Source organism: Salmo salar, chromosome ssa06, assembly GCF_905237065.1.
Source record: "Salmo salar chromosome ssa06, Ssal_v3.1, whole genome shotgun sequence".
In the NCBI taxonomy this organism is placed as follows: domain Eukaryota; kingdom Metazoa; phylum Chordata; class Actinopteri; order Salmoniformes; family Salmonidae; genus Salmo; species Salmo salar.
The window spans coordinates 79,601,005-79,625,193 of record NC_059447.1 but is presented as its reverse complement, the minus strand read 5'-3'; the positions used below and the strand labels follow the sequence as shown (position 1 = coordinate 79,625,193).

At 43.4% G+C, this 24,189-nt stretch overlaps 1 pseudogene; it reads right to left on the bottom strand.

Annotated features, from left to right (window-relative positions):
- Positions 1 to 678: 678 nt before the first annotated feature.
- LOC106608144 (myelin transcription factor 1-like protein) overlaps positions 679 to 24,189 on the bottom strand; it is a 286,795-nt pseudogene continuing 263,284 nt past the window's right edge.

Here is a 24,189-nt window from a genome sequence, read left to right as displayed (position 1 = left end):
GTAGTTTCCGTGTCATGATGTTTAAAATGTGTCATATTTATACATGGTTTCTTCTTAAACTTGATTTAAACACAGACATTATTATTAGTGTTCACACAGACCACTGAAGACAAAGAGTTTTTCAAACATTGTTACAAAAATCAATACATTTACATCCATTAAACAATCTTCACACCAAAGGTCATTTTTGTTTTCTATGACATACTTAGAGAAAAGCTTATCTAAAAATGATTGGTCCTCACATTGCCCCTCATCTGGCTACCCACCCGTGGCACTCAGTTTTGATTGGTCCTCACATTTCTCTCATCTGGCTCTCCACCGTGGCGCTCAGTTTTGTCCTTTTTATCAATATCGTTAAAATAATGAATGATACAAGCTTACAATTAATAAATACATATACACTAAAATGTGCATACATTAGCAGCTATAAACAGTACATCACATTATATTAGGTCATATGAAAATGTACAAAACGTGAATGTTCTTTGAAACTTTTGCCATTGGGAACTATTTTTAAAGCAAGGCAAAAAACCCATTACAATGGAGCTCAGAGCATTACAGCATAATGAATAAAAGAAATACTACGGTAAATTACAGCAGCAACAATCATAATCCATTCTCTCTTTTGACTTTTATTTGTTGCTTTAATATCATTTGATTTGACCTCAGACCGGCCTGTTGGCCAGAAGATAGGCTACTACACTTGGATGCCTTGCACTGCTTGTTTGATGTTCTCCAATAGTTCCTTGTTCTCTGGACTCTGGTATTGGTCTTGATGGGTGTACATGTCTGTCAGAGTACTCACATAAGTGTCAAAGTTTTGTTCATTCATTGGCTCCTGTGAGGGGAAAAAATACCAATAAGGACAATGGTACATAGTGTATGTTCAGCAGTCAGATTTACTATGGTGTCATTGTGATGATCAATTCATTTTGTTTTCAGAGAGAATGGAGAGGAGGGAAATAAAAATTGGTCAGGGAAGGACATTGACAGCTGCGAACATTGTCAAAACAGTATTGTGGGCTGTACTAACACAGTATGGTGGGTTATACTAACACAGTATTGTGGGATGTACTAACACAGTATGGTGGGTTGTACTAACACAGTATTGTGGGTTGTACTAACACAGTATAGTGGGGTTGTACTAACACAGTATGGTGGGGGTTGTATAGTGGGGGTTGTACCCAACACAGTATGGTGGGTTGTACTAACACAGTATGGTGGGTTGTACTAACACAGTATTGTGGGTTGTACTAACACAGTATTGTGGGTTGTACTAACACAGTATGGTGGGGTTGTGCTGACATAGTATGGTGGGGATGTACTGACACAGTATGGTGGGGTTGTACTAACACAGTATGGTGGGGTTGTACTAACACAGTATGGTGGGTTGTACTAACACAGTATGGGTGGGGTTGTGCTAACACAGTATAGTGGAGTTGTACTAACACAGTATGGTGGGTTGTACTAACACAGTTTATGGGGTTGTGCTAACACAGTATGGTGGGTTGTACTAACAGTTTAGTGGGGTTGTACTAACACAGTATGGTGGGGTTGTACTAACACAGTACAGTGGGGTTGTACAAACACAGTATAGTGGGGTTGTACTAACAGTTTAGTGGGGTTGTACTAACACAGTATGGTGGGGTTGTACTAACACAGTTTAGTGGGGTTGTACTAACACAGTATAGTGGGGTTGTACTAACAGTTTAGTGGGGTTGTACTAACACAGTATGGTGGGGTTGTACTAACAGTTTAGTGGGGTTGTACTAACACAGTTTAGTGGGGTTGTACTAACACAGTTTAGTGGGGTTGTACTAACAGTTTCAGTGGGGTTGTACTAACAGTTTAGTGGGGTTGTACTAACACAGTTTAGTGGGGTTGTACTAACACAGTTTAGTGGGGTTGTACTAACACAGTATAGTGGGATTGTACTAAGTCAGTATGGTGGGGTTGTGCTAACACAGCAGAGGGGGTTGTGCTAACACAGTATGGTGGGGTTGTACTAAGACAGTATGGTGGGGTTGTACTAACACAGTATAGTGGGGTTGTACTAACACAGTATGGTGGGGTTGTACTAACACAGTATAGTGGGGTTGTACTAACACAGTAGTGGGGTTGTATAGTGGGGTTGTACTAACGCAGTTTGTGGGGTTGTACTAACACAGTATAGTGAGGTTGTGCTAACACAGTATAGTGGGGTTGTGCTAACACAGTATAGTGGGGTTGTATTGTGGGGTTGTACTAACACAGTATGGTGGGGTTGTACTAACACAGTATAGTGAGGTTGTGCTAACACAGTAGTGGGGTTGTATTGTGGGGTTGTACTAACACAGTATAGTGGGGTTGTACTAAAACAGTATAGTGGGGTTGTATAGTGGGGTTGTACTAACACAGTATGGTGGGGTCTGTACTAACTCAGTATAGTGGGGTTGTACTAACACAGTATAGTAGGGTTGTACTAACACAGTGTAGTGGGGTTGTACTAACACAGTATAGTGGGGTTGTACTAACACAGTATAGTAGGGTTGTACTAACACAGTGTAGTGGGGTTGTACTAACACAGTATAGTGGGGTTGTACTAACACAGTATAGTGGGGTTGTGCTAACACAGTATAGTGGGGTTGTGCTAACACAGTATAGTGGGGTTGTACAAACACAGTATAGTGGGGTTGTACTAAAACAGTATAATGGGGTTGTGCTAACACAGTATAGTTTGGTTGAATTAACACAGTATGGTGGGGTTGTGCTAACACAGTATAGTGGGGTTGTTCTAACACAGTGTAGTGGGATTGAATTTTGGGGTTGTACTAACACAGTATAGTGAGGTTGTATAGTGGGGTTGTACTAACACAGTATGGTGGGGTTGTACTAACACAGTATAGTGGGGTTGTACTAACACAGTATAGTGGGGTTGTACTAACACAGTATAGTGGGGTTGTACTCAAACAGTACAGTGGGGTTGTACTAACAGTATAGTGGGGTTGTACTAACAAAGTATGTTGGGGTTGAACTAACACAGTTTAGTGGGGTTGTACTAACACAGTATAGTGGGGTTTTACTGACACAGTATGGTGGGGTTCGTGCTAACACAGTATAGTGGGGTTGTAGTAACACAGTATGGTGGGGTTGTATAGTGGGGTTGTACTAACACAGCATGGTGGGGTTATAGTTACACAGTATGGTGGGGTTGTATGCTAACACAATATGGTGGGGTTGTATTGGGTTGTATAGGGGGGTTGTACCAACACAATATGGTGGGGTTGTATTAACACAGTATGGTGGGTTTGTACCAACAGTTTAGTGGGGTTGTACTAACACAGTATGGTGGGTTGTACTAGCACAGTATAGTGGGGTTGTACTAACACAGTATAGTGGGGTTGTACTAACAGTTTAGTGGGGTTGTACTAACACTGTATGGTGGGGTTGTGCTAACAGAGTTTAGTGGGGTTGTACTAACACAGTATAGTGCGGATTGTACTAAGTCAGTATGGTGGGGTTGTATTAACACAGTATAGTGGGGTTGTACTAACACAGTGTAGTGGGGTTGTGCTAACACAGTATAGTGGGGTTGTACTAAGACAGTCATGGTGGGGTTGTATTAACACAGTATAGTGGGGTTGTACTAACACAGTATAGTGGGGTTGTACTAACACAGTACGGTAGGGTTGTACTAACACAGTATAGTGGGGTTGTACTAACACAGTATAAAGTGGGGTTGTACTAACACAGTTTGGTGGGGTTGTACTAACACAGTATAGTGAGGTTGTGCTAACACAGTATAGTGAGGGTTGTATAGTGGGTTTTGCTAACACAGTATAGTGGGGTTGTGCTAACACAGTATAGTGAGGTTGTATTGTGGGGTTGTACTAACACAGTATGGTGGGGTTGTAATAACACAGTATGGTGGGGTTGTGCTAACACAGTATAGTGGGGTTGTATATTGGGGTTGTGCTAACACAGTAGTGGGGGGTTGTATTGTGGGGTTGAACTAGCACAGTATGGTGGGGGGTTGTACTAACACAGTATAGTGGGGTTGTACTAACACAGTTTGTGGGGTTGTACTAACACAGTATAGTGAGGTTGTGCTAACAAGGTATAGTGGGGTTGAGCTAACACAGTATAGTGAGGTTGTATTGTGGGGTTGTACTAACACAGTTTAGTGGGGTTGTACTAACACAGTTTAGTGGGGTTGTACTAACAGTTTAGTGGGGTTGTACTAACAGTTTAGTGGGGTTGTACTAACACAGTTTAGTGGGGTTGTACTAACACAGTTTAGTGGGGTTGTACTAACACAGTATAGTGGGATTGTACCTAAGTCAGTATGGTGGGGTTGTGCTAACACAGCAGAGGGGGTTGTGCTAACACAGTATGGTGGGGTTGTACTAAGACAGTATGGTGGGGTTGTACTAACACAGTATAGTGGGGTTGTACTAACACAGTATGGTGGGGTTGTACTAACACAGTATAGTGGGGTTGTACTAACACAGTAGTGGGGTTGTATAGTGGGGTTGTACTAACGCAGTTTGTGGGGTTGTACTAACACAGTATAGTGAGGTTGTGCTAACACAGTATAGTGGGTTGTGCTAACACAGTATAGTGGGGTTGTATTGTGGGGTTGTACTAACACACAGTATGGTGGGGTTGTACTAACACAGTATAGTGAGGTTGTGCTAACACAGTAGTGGGGTTGTATTGTGGGGTTGTACTAACACAGTATAGTGGGGTTGTACTAAAAACAGTATAGTGGGGTTGTATAGTGGGGTTGTACTAACACAGTATGGTGGGGTTGTACTAACTCAGTATAGTGGGGTTGTACTAACACAGTATAGTAGGGTTGTACTAACACAGTGTAGTGGGTCTAACATTTGATACACAGTATAGTGGGGGTTGACAACACAGTATAGTGGGGTTGTGCTAACACAGTATAGTGGGGTTGTGCTAACACAGTATAGTGGTTGTACAAACACAGTATAGTGGGGTTGTACTAAAACAGTATAATGGGGTTGTGCTAACACAGTATAGTTTGGTTGAATTAACACAGTATGGTGGGGTTGTGCTAACACAGTATAGTGGGGTTGTTCTAACACAGTGTAGTGGGATTGAATTTTGGGGTATTACTAACACAGTATAGTGAGGTTGTATAGTGGGGTTGTACTAACACAGTATGGTGGGGTTGTACTAACACAGTATAGTGGGGTTGTACTCAAACAGTACAGTGGGGTTGTACTAACAGTATAGTGGGGTTGTACTAACAAAGTATGTTGGGGTTGAACTAACACAGTTTAGTGGGGTTGTACTAACACAGTATAGTGGGGTTTTACTGACACAGTATGGTGGGGGTTTTACTGACACAGTATGGTGGGGTTGTGCTAACACAGTATAGTGGGGTTGTAGTAACACAGTATGGTGGGGTTGTATAGTGGGGTTGTACTAACACAGCATGGTGGGGTTATAGTTACACAGTATGGTGGGGTTGTATAGTGGGGGTTGTATAGTGGGGGTTGTACCAACACAATATGGTGGGGTTGTATAGTGGGGTTGTATAGGGGGTTGTACTAACACAACATGGTGGGGTTGTATTAACACAGTATGGTGGGGTTGTACTAACAGTTTAGTGGGGTTGTACTAACACAGTATGGTGGGTTGTACTAGCACAGTATAGTGGGGTTGTACTAACACAGTATAGTGGGGTTGTACTAACAGTTTAGTGGGGTTGTACTAACACTGTATGGTGGGGTTGTGCTAACAGAGTTTAGTGGGGTCTGTACTAACACAGTATAGTGGATTGTACTAAGTCAGTATAGTGGGGTTGTATTAACACAGTATAGGGTGGTTGTACTAACACAGTACGGTAGGGTTGTACCAACACAGGTATAGTGGGGTTGTACTAACACAGTATAGTGGGGTTGTACTAACACAGTTTGGTGGGGTTGTACTAACACAGTATAGTGAGGTTGTGCTAACACAGTATAGTGAGGGTTGTATAGTGGGTTTTGCTAACACAGTATAGTGGGGTTGTGCTAACACAGTATAGTGAGGTTGTATTGTGGGGTTGTACTAACACAGTATGGTGGGGTTGTAATAACACAGTATGGTGGGGTTGTGCTAACACAGTATAGTGGGGTTGTATATTGGGGTTGTGCCTAACACAGTAGTGGGGTTGTATTGTGGGGTTGAACTAGCACAGTATGGTGGGGTTGTACTAACACAGTATAGTGGGGTTGTACCAACACAGTTTGTGGGGTTGTACTAACACAGTATAGTGAGGTTGTGCTAACAAGGTATAGTGGGGTTGTGCTAACACAGTATAGTGAGGTTGTATTGTGGGGTTGTACTAACACAGTATGGTGGGGTTGTACTAACACAGGTTGTGCTAACACAGTGTAGTGAGGTTGTATAGTGGGGTTGTGCTAACACGGTAGTGCGGGGGTTGTATTGTGGGGTTGAACTAACACAGTATAGTGGGGTTGTGCTAACACAGTTTAGTGGGGTTGTACTAACACAGTATGGTGGGTTGGACTAACACAGTATGGTGGGGTTGTACTAACACAGTATAGTGGGGTTGTGTAATGGGTTTGTACTAACACAGTATGGTGGGGTTGTAACTAACACAGTATAGTGGAGTTGTACTAACACAGTATAGTGGGGTTGTATAATGGGGGTTGTACTAACACAGTGTAAGAGTGGGGTTGTACTCACACAGTATGGTGGGGGTTGTACTAACACAGTATGGTGGGGTTAAGTACTAACACAGTATGGTGGGGTTGGCTAACACAGTATGCTGGGGTTGTACTAACACAGTATAGTGGGGTTTACCAACACAGTATAGTGGGGTTGTACTAACACAGCATAGTGGGGTTTTACTAACACAGTATAGTGGGGTTGTGGTAACACAGTCTAGTGGGGCCAACTGTACTTTTCCAAAATCTAGGGGGTGCCAGCTAACACAGCATGATGGGCTTGTGCCAACACAGCATGGTGGGGCAAAATCAGCTAACACAGCGCTCAGTGGGTTGTGCCAACACAGTATAGTGGGGTTGTGCTAACACAGTATAGTGGGTGTTCTACCGTGGGTGTACCAACATTAGATGGTGGGGTTGTATAGTGGGTTCTGTACCACACAGTATAAGTGGGGTTGTTCTAACACAGTATGATGGGGTTGTACTAACACAATATAGTGGGGTTGCTGTATAATGGGGTTGAACTAACGACAGGTATAGTGGGGTTGCTAACACAGAATAGCGGTTGTACTAACACAGTATAAGTGGGGTTGCACTAACACAGCATGTGGGGTAAGCTGTACTAACACAGTTTAGTGGGTTTTGCACCAACACAGCATAGTGAGTTATACTGCGGGTCTTTGCCAACACAGTATAAAGTGGGGTTGGCCAACACCAGTATAAGTGATATTGTATTTGGTGTTGTACAGTATGGTGGGGTTGTCTGCCAACACAGTATGGTGGGGTTGTACCTAAGCACAGTACAGTGGGGTTGTATATTGGGGTTGTGTCAACACAGGTGGGGTGTTTGTGTGACCAGCACACAGTATGGTGGGGTTAGTACTAACTTACAGTCTCGTAGCGGCCGTATCAACACAGTAGTGGGGATTGTATGCCTAACACACACAGTATTGGGTGGACTAGCAAAACAGTATAGTAAGATTATTAACACAGTATAGTGGGGTTGTTTAGGATTAACTACTGCAATGTGGTAGGGTTGTATCATATATGTAGTTATACTAACACCTGATTGTAGGGTTTACCTAATGATATAGTGTTAGTGCTAACAATTATGGTAGGGTTTAATGCTAACCTGATATGTAAGGGTTATGTTAACAGGAGTTATGCCTGTTTTGATATGGGTAGGGTTGTACTAACACAGGTTATTTTCTTCAGTGTAGTGAGGTTGTATAATTAGAGTTATTGCTATACCATTAGTGGGGTTGTATTGTAGGTTAGACTAAGCACAATATAAGTAGGGTTTTGGCCTTTCTTACAGTTTGTTAGGGTTATACTAACACAAAATGTGAGTGGGTTGAATCAACACCTGATATGGTGAGGTTATACTAACACAGTATAGTGAGGTTGTATAGTAAGTTTATACTGCCCTGATATGAGTGGGGTTAGTACCTAACACAGTATAAACACCAGGAGTTAATACTAACACGATATAGTAAGTTATATAATGAGTTATGCTAACACAGTGTGGTAAAGTTTATACCTTTACTCACTGATATGGTGGGGTTGTACTAACACAGTATGGTGAGATTATGCTAACACAGTATGGGCAGGGTTTATCAACAACACAGTATGGGGTTATACTAACACAGTATAGTGGGGTTAATAACACAGTATGTGGGGTTGTACTAACACACAGTATAGTGGGTTTCCTAGCATTATAATTAGGGTTTATAACCTGATTGAGTAGGGTTATACTTTAAAATTGGTGGGGTTGTGCTAACACAGTATTAATCATTACATTGCTAACCTGGTATGGTAGGAGTTGTACTAACACAGTTTGAGTGGGGTTGTGCTAACTTTGATATGTAGAGGTTGTGCTAACTTCAGTATAGTGAGTGTTGTATTAGTGGGTTATTACTAACACAGGATAATTTGCAGGGTTGTATAGTGGGTTTGTACTTACACAGTATGGTGAGTTGTTCTAACACAAAGTATGGTGGATTGTACTAACACAATATAAATTTAGGGTTGTATAAATAAATTGAACTAGCAATATAATTAGGGTTTGTTTTTCTTACAGCATATGGTGGGGTTGTACTAACATGGTATAGTGGGTTTTACCTAACTTTCTACAGCTTGGGTGGGGTTACCTAACCCAGTATAATGGTAGGGTTGTCCCTAACACTGCAGCATATAGTGAGGTTTTATAGTGGGGATTTGCTAACACAGTATAGTGGGGTGTGCTAACACAGTAGTGAGGTTGTATTGTGGTGTTGTACTACACAGTATGGTTGGGTTGTAACTAACACAGTATGGTGGGGTTATGCTAACTTACAGTATAGTGGGGGGTTTAGTATTGGGTTTGTGCTAACACAGTAGTGGGTCTGTTTTGTAGGGTTTAACTAAAGCACATGTGGTGGGTTGCTTGTTTGTACTAACACAGTATAGTGGGGTTTGCATACTAACACAGTATAGTGAGGGTTGTACACTAAGACAGTATGGGCGGGTTGTATTAACTTACAGTGTGGGTTTTATGCTAACTTACCAGTATAGGTAGGGTTATACTAACTTGCACAGTACAGTAGGGATGTTCCTTACACATTATGGTAGGGTTGTACTAACACAGTATAGTGGGATTGTACTAACACAGTTTGGTGGGTTGCATACTAACACAGTATGGTAAGTTGTATAACCTGATATGTAGGGTTGTATAAGTAAGTTTGCTAGCACAGTATCTGGTAGGGTTGTACTAACACAAATGGTGAGGTTGTGTATTGGGGATGTACTAGCACAGTACTGGGTGGGGTTGTAATAACTCATTGCAGTATGGTGGGTACAGCCAACAGTATAGTGCGGGTTAGTATTATTTTATTCTAGCAACAGTAGTGGGGTTGTATTGTGGGGCTGAACTAGACAGATGTGGGGTGGTTCCCACTTACAGTATAGTGGGGTTATACTAACTCCACAGTTCACTTGGGGTTGACTAACACAGTATAAGTTAGGGTTAGGCTAACAAGATGTAAGTGGGAGTTAATCTTCATCAGTATAAAGTGAGGTTGTATTGTGGGGTTATTACTAACACAGTATGGTGGGGTTGTACACCACAGGTTAGCTAACACAGCGTAGTGAGAGGGTTTGCTTATATGGGGTTGTGCTTACACAGAGTGGGTTGTATTGTGGGGTTGAAACTAACACAGTATAGTGGGGTTGTGCTAACACAGTTTAGTGGGGTTGTACTAACACAGTATGGCGGGTTGGACTAACACAGTATGGTGGGGTTGTACTAAACAGTATAGTGGGGTTTGTGTAATGGGTTCGCTGTACTATCAAAGTATGGTGGGGTTTAGCACTAACAACAGTATAGTGGAGTTGTACTAACAACACAGTATAGTGGGGTTGTATAATAGGTTGTACTAACACTGTGTAGTGGGGTTGCCCTCACATTGCAGGTGGGAGTTTGTACTAACACAGTATGGTGGGGTTGTACTAACACAGTAGGTGGGGTTGTGCTAACACAGTATGCTGGGTTGTACTAACACAGTATAGTGGGGTTGTACTAACACAGTATAGTGGGGTTGTACAACACAGTATAGTGGGGTTTTACTAAACACAGTATAGTGGGGTTGTGGTAACTCAGTTAGTGGGTTTACCAAAAACTTAGTGGGCCTGCTAACACAGTATGATGGGCATGCGCTAACACAGCATGGTGGGTTCCAACACAGGTTTAGTGGGGTTGTGCTAACACAGCATAGTGGGGTTGCCAACCAGCATAGTGGTGTTGTATAGCGGGGTTGTACCAACACAGGACGGTGGGGTTATAGCGGGCCAAACTCACACGTTACAGCGGGGTTGTTCCAACACAGTATGATGGGGTTGTACTAACCAATATAGTGGGGTTGTATAGTGGGGTTGAACTAACACAGATAGTGGGGTTGTACTAACACTAGAATAGTGGGGTTGTCACACTAACACAGTATAGTGGGGTTGTACTAACACAGTCTGGTGGGGTTGTACCAACACAGTATAGTGAGGTTGTATAGTGGGGTTTTGCTAACACAGTATAGTGGGGTTCTAACACAGTATAAGTGAGGTTGTATTGTGGGGTTAGCTAACATCAGTATGATGGGCCCATGCTAACACCGTATGGCGGGGTTGTACTAACACAGTTTAGTGGGGTTGTACCAACAGCGAGTATAGTGAGGTTGTATAGTGGGGTTTGCTAACACAGTATAGTGGGGTTGTGCTAACACACAGTATAGTGAGGTTGTATTGTGGGGTTGTACTAACACAGTATGGTGGGGTTAGCCAACACAGTATGGTGGGGTTGTGCTAACACAGTATAGTGGGGTTGTATATTGGTTGGCCAACACAGTAGTGGGGGGTTGTTTTGTGGGGTTGAACCAGCACAGTATGGTGGGGTTGTACTAACACAGTATAGTGGGGTTGTACTAACACAGTTTGTGGGGGTTGTCACCAACACAGTATAGTGAGGTTGTGCCAACAAGGTATAGTGGGGTTATGCTAACACAGTATAAGTGAGGTTGTATTGTGGGGTTGTACTAACACAGTATGGTGGGGTTTGTCACCCTAACACAGGTTGTTGCCTAACACAGTGTAGTGAGGTTGTATAGTGGGGTTGTGCTACCACCGTAGTGGGGTTGTATTGTGGGGTTGAACTAACACAGTATAGTGGGGTTGTGCTAACACAGTTTAGTGGGGTTGTACTAACACAGTATGGTGGGTTGGACTAACACAGTATGGTGGGGGTTTGTACTAACACAGTATAGTGGGGTTGTGTAATGGGTTTGTACTAACACAGTATGGTGGGGTTGTACTAACACAGTATAGTGGAGTTGTACCAACACAGTATAGTGGGGTTGTATAATGGGGTTGTACTAACACAGTGTAGTGGGGTTGCACTCACACAGTATGGTGGGGTTGTACTAACACAGTATGGTGGGGTTGTACTAACACAGTATGGTGGGGTTGTGCTAACACAGTATGCTGGGGGTTGTACTAACACAGCATAGTGGGGTTGTACTAACACAGTATAGTGGGGATTGTACCAACACATTATAGTGGGGTTTTCTAACACAGTATAGTGGGGTTGTGGTAACACAGTTTAGTGGGGTTGTACTCTACAAAATTTAGTGGGGTTGGCTAACACAGTATGACGGGCGTGCTAACACAGTATGGTGGGGTCTAACACAGTTTAGTGGGGTTGTGCTAACACAGTATAGTGGGGTTGTGCTAACACAGTATAGTGGTGTTGTATAGTGGGGTTGTACCTAACACAGGATGGTGGGGGTTGTATAGTGGGTTTGTACTTACACAGTATAGTGGGGTTGTGCTAACACAGTATGACGGGGGTTGTACTAACACAGTATAGTGGGAGTTGTATAGTGGGGTTTTGGCTAACACAGTAGTGGGGTTGTATTGCTGGGGTTGAAACTAACACAGTATAGTGGGGTGTGCTAACACAGAATAGTGGGGTTGTACCTAACACAGTATAGTGGGGTTGTCACTAACACAGTATAGTGAGGTTGTACTAACACAGTTTGGTGGGGTTGTACTAACACAGTATAGTGAGGTTGTATAGTGGGTTTCACTAACACAGTATAGTGGGGTTGAGCTAACACAGCAAGTGAAGGTTATTTGGAGGTTGTTGCTAACACAGTATGACGGGCTGCTAACACAGTATGGTGGGGTTGTACCAACACAGCTTAGTGGGGTTGTCACTAACACAGTATAGTGATATTGTATAGTGGCTTTCTAACACAGTATAGTGGGTTAACAGCCAACACAGTATAGTGAGTTTGTATTGTGGGGTTGTACTAACACAGTATGGTGGGTGTGCCTAACACAGTATGGTGGTGTCGTGCTAACACAGTATAGTGGGGTTGTATATTGGGGTTGTGCCAACACAGTAGTGGGGTTGTATTGTGGGGTTCTATACTAACACAGTATAGGTTGTACTAACACAGGGGGTTACACTAACACAGTATAGTGAGGTTGTGCTAACAAGGTATAGTGGGGTCTGTCACGCCAACACAGTATAGTGATATTGTATTGTGGGGTTGTACTAACACAGTATGGTGGGGTTGTACTAACACAGTTAGCTAACACAGTATGATGGGCTTGTCTAACACAGTATTGGGGTTGTACTAACACAGTTTAGTGGGGTTGTACCAACACAGTATAGTGGGGTTGTATAGTGGGGTTTGCTAACACAGTATAGTGGGTTTGTGCTGACACAATATAGTGAGGTTGTATTGTGGGGTTATGCCAACACAGTATGATGGGCTTGCTAACACAGTATGGTGGGGTTGTACTAACACAGTTTAGTGGGGTTGTACTAACACAGTATAGTGGGGTTGTGCTAACACAGCATAGTGGTGTTGTATAGTGGGGTTGTACTAACACAGGATGGTGGGGTTGTATAGTGGGTTGTACTTACACAGTATAGTGGGGTTGTGCTAACACAGTATGATGTCGTTAGTACTAACACAGTATAGTGGGGTTGTACTAACACAGTATAGTGAGGTTGTAATTGTGGGGTTGTACTAACACAGTGTGGTGGGGTTGTGCCAACACAGTTTAGTGGGGTTGTAGCAACACCAGTTTGGTGGGGTTGTAGTAACACCCGTTTGCGTGGGGTTGTACCAACACAGTATAGTGGGTTTGTACTAACACAGTACAGTGGGGTTGTGCTAACACAGTATGATGGGGTTGTGCTAACACAGTATAGTGGGGTTGTGCTAACACTCGTATGGTGGGGTTGTACTAACACAGTATAGTGGGGTTGTAGTAACACAGTTTGGTGAGGTTGTACTAACACAGTATAGTGGCTTTGTACCAACACAGTATGGTGGGATTGTACTAACACAGTTTAGTGGGGTTGTGCTAACACAGTATAGTGGGGTTGTACTAACAGTTTAGTGGGGTTGTACAAACACAGTAGAGTGGGTTGTGCTAACACCGTATGGTGGGGTTGTACTAACACAGTATAGTGGGGTTATACGAACAAAGTATGGTGGGGTTGTAGAGTGGGGTTAAGCTAACACAGTATAGTGGGGTTGTGCTAACACTGTAGTAGTGAGGTTGTATAGTGGGGTTGTACTAACACAGTATAGTGGGGTTGTATATTGGGGTTTACGAACACAGTATCGTGGGGTTGAACTAACACAGTATAGTGGGGTTGTACTAACACAGTATAGTGGGGTTGTACTAACACAGTATAGTGGGGTTGTACTCAAACAGTATAGTGGGGTTGCCTACCAACACAGTATAGTGGGGTTGTACTAACACAGTATAGTGGGGTTGTGCTAACACAGTATAGTGGGGTTGTGCTAACACAGTATAGTGGGTTTGTGCCAACACAGTATAGTGAGGTTGTATTGTGGGGTTGTACTAACACAGTATGGTGGGGTTGTACCAACACAGGTTTTAACACAGTATGGTGGGGTTGTACTAACACAGTTTAGTGGGTTGTACCTAACACAGTATAAAGGAGGTTGTATAGTGGGTTTTACTAACACAGTATAGTGGGGTTGTGCTGACACAATATAGTGAGGTTGTATTGTGGGGTTGTGCCAACACAGTATGATGGGCTTTGCTAACACAGTATGGTGGGGTTGTACTAACACAGTTTAGTGGGGCTGTGCTAACACAGTATAGTGGGGTTGTGCCTAACACAGTATAGTGGTGTTGTATAGTGGGGTTGTACTAACACGGATGGTGGGGTTGTATAGTGGGTTTGTACTTTACACAGTATAGTGGGGTTGTGCTAACACAGTATGATGTCGTTGTACTAACACAGCATAGTGGGGTTTACTAACACCAGTTTGGTGGGGTTGTACTAACACAGTATAGTGAGGTTGTGCTAACACAGTATAGTGAGGTTGTATTGTGGGGTTGTACTAACACAGTGTGGTGGGGTTGTGCTAACACAGTTTAGTGGGGTTGTAGTAACACAGTTTGGTGGGGTTGTAGTAACACCGTTTGGTGGGGTTATGCCAACACAGTTTAGTGGGGCTGTACTAACACAGTATAGTGGGGTTGTAGTAACACAGTTTGGTGAGGTTGTACTAACACAGTATAGTGGGTTTCGTACCAACACAGTACAGTGGGGTTGTGCCAACACAGTATGATGGGGTTGTGCTAACACAGTATAGTGGGGTTGTGCTAACTCCGTATGGTGGGGTTGTACTAACACAGTATAGTGGGGGGCTTGTAGTAACACAGTTTGGTGAGGTTGTACTAACACAGTATAGTGGCTCTTTACCAACACAGTATGGTGGAATTTACCAACACAGTTTAGTGGGGTGCTAACACAGTATAGTGGGGTTGTACTAACAGTTTAGTGGGGTTGTACTAACACAGTGATAGTGGGGTTGTACCGAACAAAGTATGGTGGGGTTGTAGAGTGGGGTTAAGCTAACACAGTATAGTGGGGTTGTGCTAACACTGTATAGTGAGGTTGTATAGTGGGGTTGTACCAACACAGTATAGTGGGGTTGTATATTGGGGTTTCACGAACACAGTATCGTGGGGGGTTGAACTAACACAGTATAGTGGGGTTGTACTAACACAGTATAGTGGGGGGGTTGTACCAACACAGTATAGTGGGGTTGTACTCAAACAGTATAGTGGGGTTGTACTAACACAGTATAGTGGGGTTGTACTAACACAGTATAGTGGGGTTGGCTAACACTGTATAGTGGGGTTGTGCTAACACAGTATAGTGGGGTTGTGCTAACACAGTATAGTGGGGTTGTGCTAACACAGTATAGTGGGATTGTACTAACACAGTATAGTGGGGTTGTTCTAACACAGTATAGTGAGGTTGTATAGTGTGGTTGTACTAGCACAGTATGGTGGGGGTTGTACTAACTCAGTATAGTGGCGTTGTACTAACACAGTATAGTGGGGTTGTACTAACACAGTGTAGTGGGGGTTGTACTAACACAATGTAGTGGGGTTGTACCAACACAGTATAGTGGGGTTGTACTAACACAGTATGGTGGGGATGTACTAAAACAGTATAGTGGGGGTTGTACTAACACAGTATAGTTTGGTTGTACTAACACAGTATAGTGGGGTTGTACTAAAACAGTATAGTGGGGTTGTATAGTGGGGTTGTGCTAACACAGTATAGTGGGGTTATGCTAACACAGTGTAGTGGGGGTTGTTCTAACACAGTACAGTGGGGTTGAATTTTGGGGTTGTACTAACACAGTATAGTGAGGTTGTATAGTGTGGTTGTGCTAACACAGTGTGGTGGGGTTGTACTAACTCATTATTGTGGGGTTGTATAGTGTGGTTGTGCTAACACAGTGTGGTGGGGTTGTACTGACACAGTATGGTGGGGTTGTGCTAACACAGTATAGTGGGGTTGAACTAACACAGTATGGTGGGGTTGCACTCACACAGTATGGTGGGGTTGTACTGACACAGTATGGTGGGGTTGTGCTAACACAGTATAGTGGGGTTGTACTAACACAGTATGGTGGGGTTGTATAGTGGGGTTGTACTAACACAGTATGGTGGGGTTGTACTAACACAGTATAGTGGGGTTGTAGTAACACAGTATGGTGGGGTTGTACTAACACAGTATAGTGGGGGTTGTACTAACACAGTATAGTGGGTTTGTCTGTACTAACACAGTATAGTCGGTTGTACTAACACAGTATGGTGGGGGTTGTACTAACACAGTGTGGTGGGGTTGTACTAACACAGTATGGTGGGGTTGTAACTAACACAGTAGTGGGGTTGTACAACACAGTATGGTGGGTTTGTACTAACACAGTGTGGTGGGGTTGTACTAACACTGTATGATGGGGTTGTACTAACACAGTATAGTGGGTTGTACTAACACAGTATGGTGGGGTTGTACCTAACACAGTGTAGTGGGGTTGTACTAACACAGTATGTGTGGGGTTGTACTAACACAGTATAGTGGGGTTGTACTAACACAGTATGGTGGGGATGTGCTAACACAGTATAGTGGGTTTGTACTAACACAGTATAGTGGGGTTAATTACTGACACAGTATGGTGGGGTTGTGCTAACACAGTATGGTGGGGTTGTATAGTGGGGTTGTTATAGTGGGGTTGTACTAACACAGTATAGTTGTACAGTATAGTGGGGTTGAATTTTGGGGTTGTACTAACACAGTATAGTGAGGTTGTATAGTGTGGGTTGTGCTAACACAGTGTGGTGGGGTTGTACTAACACAGTAGTGGTAGGTTGTGCTCAACACCAGTGTGGTGGGGTTGTACTGACACAGTATGGTGGGGTTGTGCCAACACAGTATAGTGGGGTTGAACTAACACAGTATGGTGGGGTTGTACTCACCACAGTATGGTGGGGTTGTACTCACACGGTATGGTGGGGTTGTATAGTGTGGTTGTGCTAACACAGTGTGGTGGGGTTGGACTGACACAGTATGGTGGGGTTTTGTGCTAACACAGTATAGTGGGGTTGTACTCAATAACACAGTATGGTGGGGTTGCACTACACAGTATGGTGGGGTTGTACTAACACAGTATAGTGGGGTTGTACTAACACAGTATGGTGGGACTGTACTAACACAGTATAGTAGTGGGGTTGTACTAACACTGTATGGTGGGGTTGTTACTAACACAGTATATATGGGTTGTGCTAACACAGTATAGGTGGGTTTGTACTAACACAGTATATGGGTTACTAACACAGTATGGTGGGGTTTTTCTAACACAGTATGGTGGGGTTGTGTAACTGTGGGGTTGTATAGTGGGGTTAGTACTAACAAATATGGTGGGGTTGTATAGTGGGGTTCGTATCGGGGGTTGTACTAACACAGTATAGTGGGGTTGTATAGGTAGGGGTTGGGGTTGTACTAACACAGTATAGTCGGGTTGTACTAACACAGTATGGTGGGGTTGTACTAACACAGTGTGGTGGGTTGCACCAACACAGTATAGTGGGGATTGTACCAACACAGTATGGTGGGGTTGTACTAACACTGTATGATGGGGTTGTACTAACACAGTATGGTGGGGTTGTGCTAGCACAGTATAGTGGGGTTGTATAGTGGGGTTGTACTAACACAGTATGGTGGGGTTGTACTAACACAGTATGGTGGGGTTGTCAGTAACACAGTATGGTGGGGTTGTACTAACACAGTATAGTCTGGTTGTACTAACACAGTATGGTGGGTTTGTGCTAACACAGTATAGTGGGTTTGTACTAACACAGTATATTGGGGTTTTACTGACACAGTATGGTGGGGTTGTGCTAACACAGTATGGTGGGGTTGTATAATGGGGTTGTATAGTGGGGTTGTACTAACACAATATGGTGGGGTTGTATAGTGGGGTTGTATCGGGGGGTTGTACTAACACAGTATAGTGTGGTTGTATAGTGGGGTCTATAGGGGGTTGTACTAACACAGTATAGTGGGGTTGTGCTAACACAGTATAGTGGGGTTGTACTAACACAGTATGGTGGGGTTGTACTAACACAGTGTGGTGGGGTTGTACTAACACAGTATGGTGGGGTTGTACTAACACAGTATAGTGGGGTTGTACTAACACAGTATGGTGGGTTTGTCCTAACACAGTGTGATGGGGGTTGTACTAACACAGTATAGTGGGGTTGTACTCACACAGTATAGTGGGGTTGTATAGTGGGGTTGTACTAACACAGTATAGTGGGGTTGTACTAAAACAGTATAGTGGGGTTGTACTAACACAGTATAGTGGGGTTGTACTGTAACAGTATAGTGGGGTTTGTACGCTAACACAGTATAGTGGGGTTGCACTAACACAGTATAGTGGGGGTTGTACTAACACAGTATAGTGGGGTTGTATTTTGGGGTTGTACTAACAAGTATAGTGAGGTTGTATAGTGGGGTTGTACTAACACAGTATAGTAGGGTTGTGCTAACAGCTTAGTATAGTGGGTTGTGCCAACACAGTATAGTGGGGTTGTATAGTGGGATTGTACTAACTCAGTATAGTGAGGTTGTATAGTGGGGTTGTACTAACACAGTATAGTGGGGTTGTGCTAACAAAGTATAGTGGGGTTGTGCTAACACAGTATAGTGGGGTTGTATAGTGGGATTGTACTAACTCAGTATAGTGGGGTTGTACTAACACAGTATAGTGGGGTTGTACTAACACAGTATAGTGGGGTTGTATAGTGGGATTGTACTAACTCAGTATAGTGGGGTTGTACTAACACAGTGTAGTGAGGTTGTATAGTGGGGTTGTGCTAACACAGTATAGTGGGATTGTATTTTGGGGTTGTACTAACACAGTATAGTGAGGTTGTATAGTGGGGTTGTGCTAACAAAGTATAGTGGGGTTGTGCAAACACAGTATAGTGGGGGTTTATAGTGGGATTGTACTACTCACTGTGTTAGCACCAACCCCACTATACTTTGTTAGCACAACCCCACTATACTGTGTTAGCACAACCCCACTATACAACCCCACTATTTTGGGGTTGTACTAACACAGTATAGTGGGGTTGTGCTAACAAAGTATAGTGGGGTTGTGCAAACACAGTATAGTGGGGTTTTATAGTGGGATTGTACTAACTCAGTATAGTGGGGTTGTACTAACACAGTATAGTGGGATTGTACTAACACAGTATAGTGGGGTTGTATAGTGGGATTGTACTAACTCAGTATAGTGGGGTTGTACTAACTCAGTATAGTGGGGATGTACTAACACAGTATAGTGGGGTTGTATTAACACAGTGTAGTGGGGTTGTACTAACACAGTGTAGTGGGGTTGTGCTAACACTGTATAGTGATGTTCTATTAACACATTATGGTGCGGTTGTGCTAACACAGTATAGTGGGGTTGTGCTAACACAGTATAGTGGTGTTGTGGTAACACATGTGGTGGGGTTGTGCTAACAAAGTATGGTGGGTTTGTACTAACTCAGTATAGTGGGGTTGTGCTAACACAGTATAGTGGGGTTGTATAGTGGGGTTGTACTAACACTGTTTAGTGGGGTTGTACTAACTCAGTATAGTGGGGTTGTACTAACACAGTATAGTGGGGTTGTACTAACACAGTGTAGTGGGGTTGTACTAACACAGTATAGTGGGGTTGTACTAACACCGTATGGTGGGGTTGTGCTAACACAGTATAGTGGGGTTGTATAGTGGGGTTGTACTAGCACAGTTTAGTGGGGTTGTACTAACACAGTATAGTGGGGTTGTACTAAAACTGTATTGTGGGGTTCTACTAACACAGTATGGTGGGGTTGTATAGTGGAGTTGTACTAACACAGTATTGTGGGGTTGTGCTAACACAGTATGGTGGGGTTGTGCTAACACAGTATGGTGGGGTTGTGCTAACACAGTATAGTGGGGTTGTACTAACACAGTATAGTTGGGTTGTACTAACACTGTATGGTGGGGTTGTACTAACACATTATGGTGGGGTTGTACTAACACAGTATAGTGGGTTGTGCTAACACAGTTTAGTGGGGTTGACCTAACAAAGTTTAATGGGGTTGTGCTAACACAGTATGATGGGGTTGTGCTAACACAGTATAGTGGGGTTGTACTAACACAGTATAGTTGGGTTGTACTAACACAGTATGGTGGGTTGTGCTAACACAGTTTAGTGGGGTTGTGCTAACACAGTTTAGTGGGGTTGTGCTAACACAGTATAGTGGGGTTGTGCTAACACAGTATAGTGGTGTTGTATAGTGCGGGTTGTACTAACATAGTATGGTGGGGTTGTATAGTGGGGTTGTACTAACACAGAATAGTGGGGTTGTGCTAACACAGTATGATGGGGTTGTACTAACACAGTATGGTGGGGTTGTACTTACACAGTATGGTGGGGTTGTATACTGGGGTTGTGCTAACACAGTAGTGGGGTTGTATTGTGGGGTTGAACTAACACAGTATAGTGGGGTTGTGCTAACACAGTATAGTGGGGTTGTACTAACACAGTATGGTGGGGTTGTACTAACACAGTATGGTATGGTTGTATATTGGGGTTGTGCTAACACAGTAAGTGGGGTTGTATTGTGGGGTTGAATTAACACAGTATAGTGGGGTTGTGCTAACACAGTATAGTGGGGTTGTACTAACACAGTTTGGTGGTGTTGTACTAACACAGTATGGTGAGGTTGTTGTAACACATTATAGTGGGGTTGTGCTAACACGTGTGGTGTATAAGCCAGTTGTGGGGTTGTACTAACAAGTTTTGTGGGGTTGTACACACAGTAGAGTGGGGTTGTACAAGCTAACACAGTATAGTGGTTGTGCTAACACAGTATGATGGGGTTGTGCTAACACAGTATGGTGGGGGTTGTACTAACACAGAATAGTGCGGTTGTATAGTGGGGTTAGGCTAACACAGTATAGTGGGGTTGTGCTAACACAGTATAGTGGGGTTGTGCTAACACAGTATGGTGGGGTTGTACTAACACAGAATAGTGGGGTTGTATAGTGGTGTTGTGCTAACACAGTATAGTGGGGTTGTGCTAACACTATAGTGAGGTTTTAAAGGTGGGGTTGTACTAACACAGTATAGTGGGGTTGTATTTTGGGGGTTGTACTAACACAGTATAGTGGGGTTGTGCTAACACAGTATAGTGGGGTTGTACTAACACAGTATGGTGGGGTTGAACTAACACAGTATAGTGGGGTTGTACTAACACAGTATAGTGGGGGTTGAACTAGCACAGTATGGTGGGGTTAAACTAACCACAGTATAGTGGGGTTTCACTAACACAGTACCAGTGGGGTTGTACTAGCACAGTATAGTGGGGTTGTGCTATCACAGTATAGTGGGGTTGTGCTAACACTGTATAGTGATGTTCTACTAACACTGTATAGTGGGGTTGTACTAACACTGTATGATGGGGTTGTACTAACACAGTATAGTGGGGTTGTACTCACACAGTATAGTGGGGTTGTACTCACACAGTATAGTGGGGTTGTACTCACACAGTATAGTGGGGTTGTACTAACACAGTATTGTGGGGTTATACTAACACAGTATAGTGGGGTTGTGCTAACACAGTATAGTGGTGTTGTACTAACACAGTATAGTGGGGTTTTATAGTGGGGTTGTTCTAACACAGTGTAGAGAGGTTGTATAGTGGGGTTGTGCTAACACAGTATAGTGGGATTGTATTTTGGGGTTAAACTAACACAGTATAGTGAGGTTGTATAGTGGAGTTGTACTAACACAGTGTAGTGGGGTTGTACTAACACAGTATAGTGGGGTTGTACTAACACAGTATAGTGGGGTTGTGCTAACACAGTATAGTGGGGTTGTGGTAACACAGTATGGTGGGGTTGTACTAACACAGTATAGTGGGGTTGTGCTAACACAGTATAGTGGGGTTGTACTAACACAGTATAGTGGGGTTGTACTAACTCAGTATGGTGGGGTTGTATAGTGGAGTTGTACTAACACAGTATAGTGGGGTTGTATAATGGGCTTGTACCAACACAGTATGGTGGGGTTGTGCTAACACAGTATAGTGGGGTTGAACTAACACAGTATGGTGGGGTTGTATAGTGGGGTTGTATAGTTGGGTTGTACTAACACAGTATGGTGGGGTTGTACTAACACATTATAGTGGGGTTGTACTAACACAGTATGGTGGGTTTGTGCTAACACAGTGTGGTGGGGTTGTACTGACACCGGTATGGTGGGGATGTGCTAACACAGTATAGTGGGGTTGTAGTAACACAGTATGGTGGGGTTGTATAGTGGGGTTTTATAGTGGGGTTGTACTAACACCAATATGGTGGGGTTGTATAGTGGGGTTGTATAGTGGGGTTGTACTAACACAATATGGTGGGGTTGTACTGACACAGTATGGTGGGGCTGTGCTAACACAGTATAGTGGGGTTGTAGTAACACAGTATGGTGGGGTTGTACTTACACAGTATAGTGGGGTTGTATAGTGGGGTTATGCTAACACAGTAGTGGGGTTGTGCTAACACAGTATAGTGGGGTTTTACTAACACAGTATAGTGGGGTTGTACTAACACAGTATGGTGGGGTTGTACCTGACACAGTATGGTGGGGCTGTGCTAACACAGTATGGTGGGGTTGTACCTACACAGTATAGTGGGGTTGTAGTAACACATTATGGTGGGTTTGTATAGTGGGGTTGTAGTAACACAGTATAGTGGGGTTGTGCTAACACAGTATGGTGGGGTTGTACTTACACAGTATGGTGGGGTTGTACTTACACAGTATAGTGGGGGTTGTATAGTGGGGTTGTGCTAACACAGTAGTGGGGTTGTATGGTGGGGTTGAACTAACACAGAATAGTGGGGTTGTGCTAACAAAGTATAGTGGGGTTGTACTAACACAGTATGGTGGGGTTGTACTAACACAGTATGGTGGGGTTGTATATTGGGGTTGTACTAACACAGTGTAGTGGGGTTGAACTAACACAGTATAGTGGGGTTGAACTAACACAGTATAGTGGGGTTGTACTAACACAGTATAGTGGGGTTGTACTAACACGGTATGTTGGGGTTGTGCTAACACAGTATAGTGGGGTTGTACTAACACAGTTTAGTGGGGTTGTACTAACAGTATAGTGGGGTTGTACTAAAAGTGTATTGTGGGGTTCTACTAACACAGTATGGTGGGGTTGTAGGGTGAGGTTGTACTAACACCGTATGGTGGGGTTCTGCTAACACAGTATAGTGGGGTTGTAGTAACACAGTATAGTGGGGTTGTAGTTACACAGTATGGTGGGGTTGTATAGTGGGGTTGTATAGTGGGGTTGTACTAACACAATATGATGGTGTTGTATAGTGGGGTTGTATAGTGGGGTTGTACTAACACAGTATGGTGGGGTTGTAGTTACACAGTATGGTGGGGCTGTATAGTGGGGTTGTATAGTGGGGTTGTACTAACACAATATGGTGGTGTTGTATAGTGGGGTTGTATAAGGGGGTTGTAGTAACTCAGTATAGTGGGGTTGTACTAACACAGTATAGTGGGGTTGTGCTAACACAGTATGGTGGGGTTGTACTAACACAGAATGGTGGGGTTGTGCTAACACAGTATAGTGGGGTTGTGCTAACACAGTATGGTGGGGCTGTACTAAAACAGTATAGTGGGGTTGTTCTAAAACAGTATAGTGGGGTTGTACTAACACTGTATGATGGGGTTGTGCAAACACAGTATAGTGGGGTTGTACTAACACAGTATAGTGGGTTTGTGCTAACACAGTATAGGTGGGTTGTACTAACAGAGTATGGTGGGGTTGTACTAAAACAGTATAGTGGGGTTGTACTAACACTGTATGATGGGGTTGTGCTAACACAGTATAGTGGGGTTGTATAGTGGGGTTGTACTAACACAGTATAGTGAGGTTGTATAGTGGGGTTGTACTAACACAGTATATTGGGGTTGTGCTAACAAAGTATGGTGGGGTTTTACTAACACAGTATGGTGGGTTTACTAACACAGTATGGTGCGGTTGTACTAACACAGTATAGTGGGGTTGTGCTAAC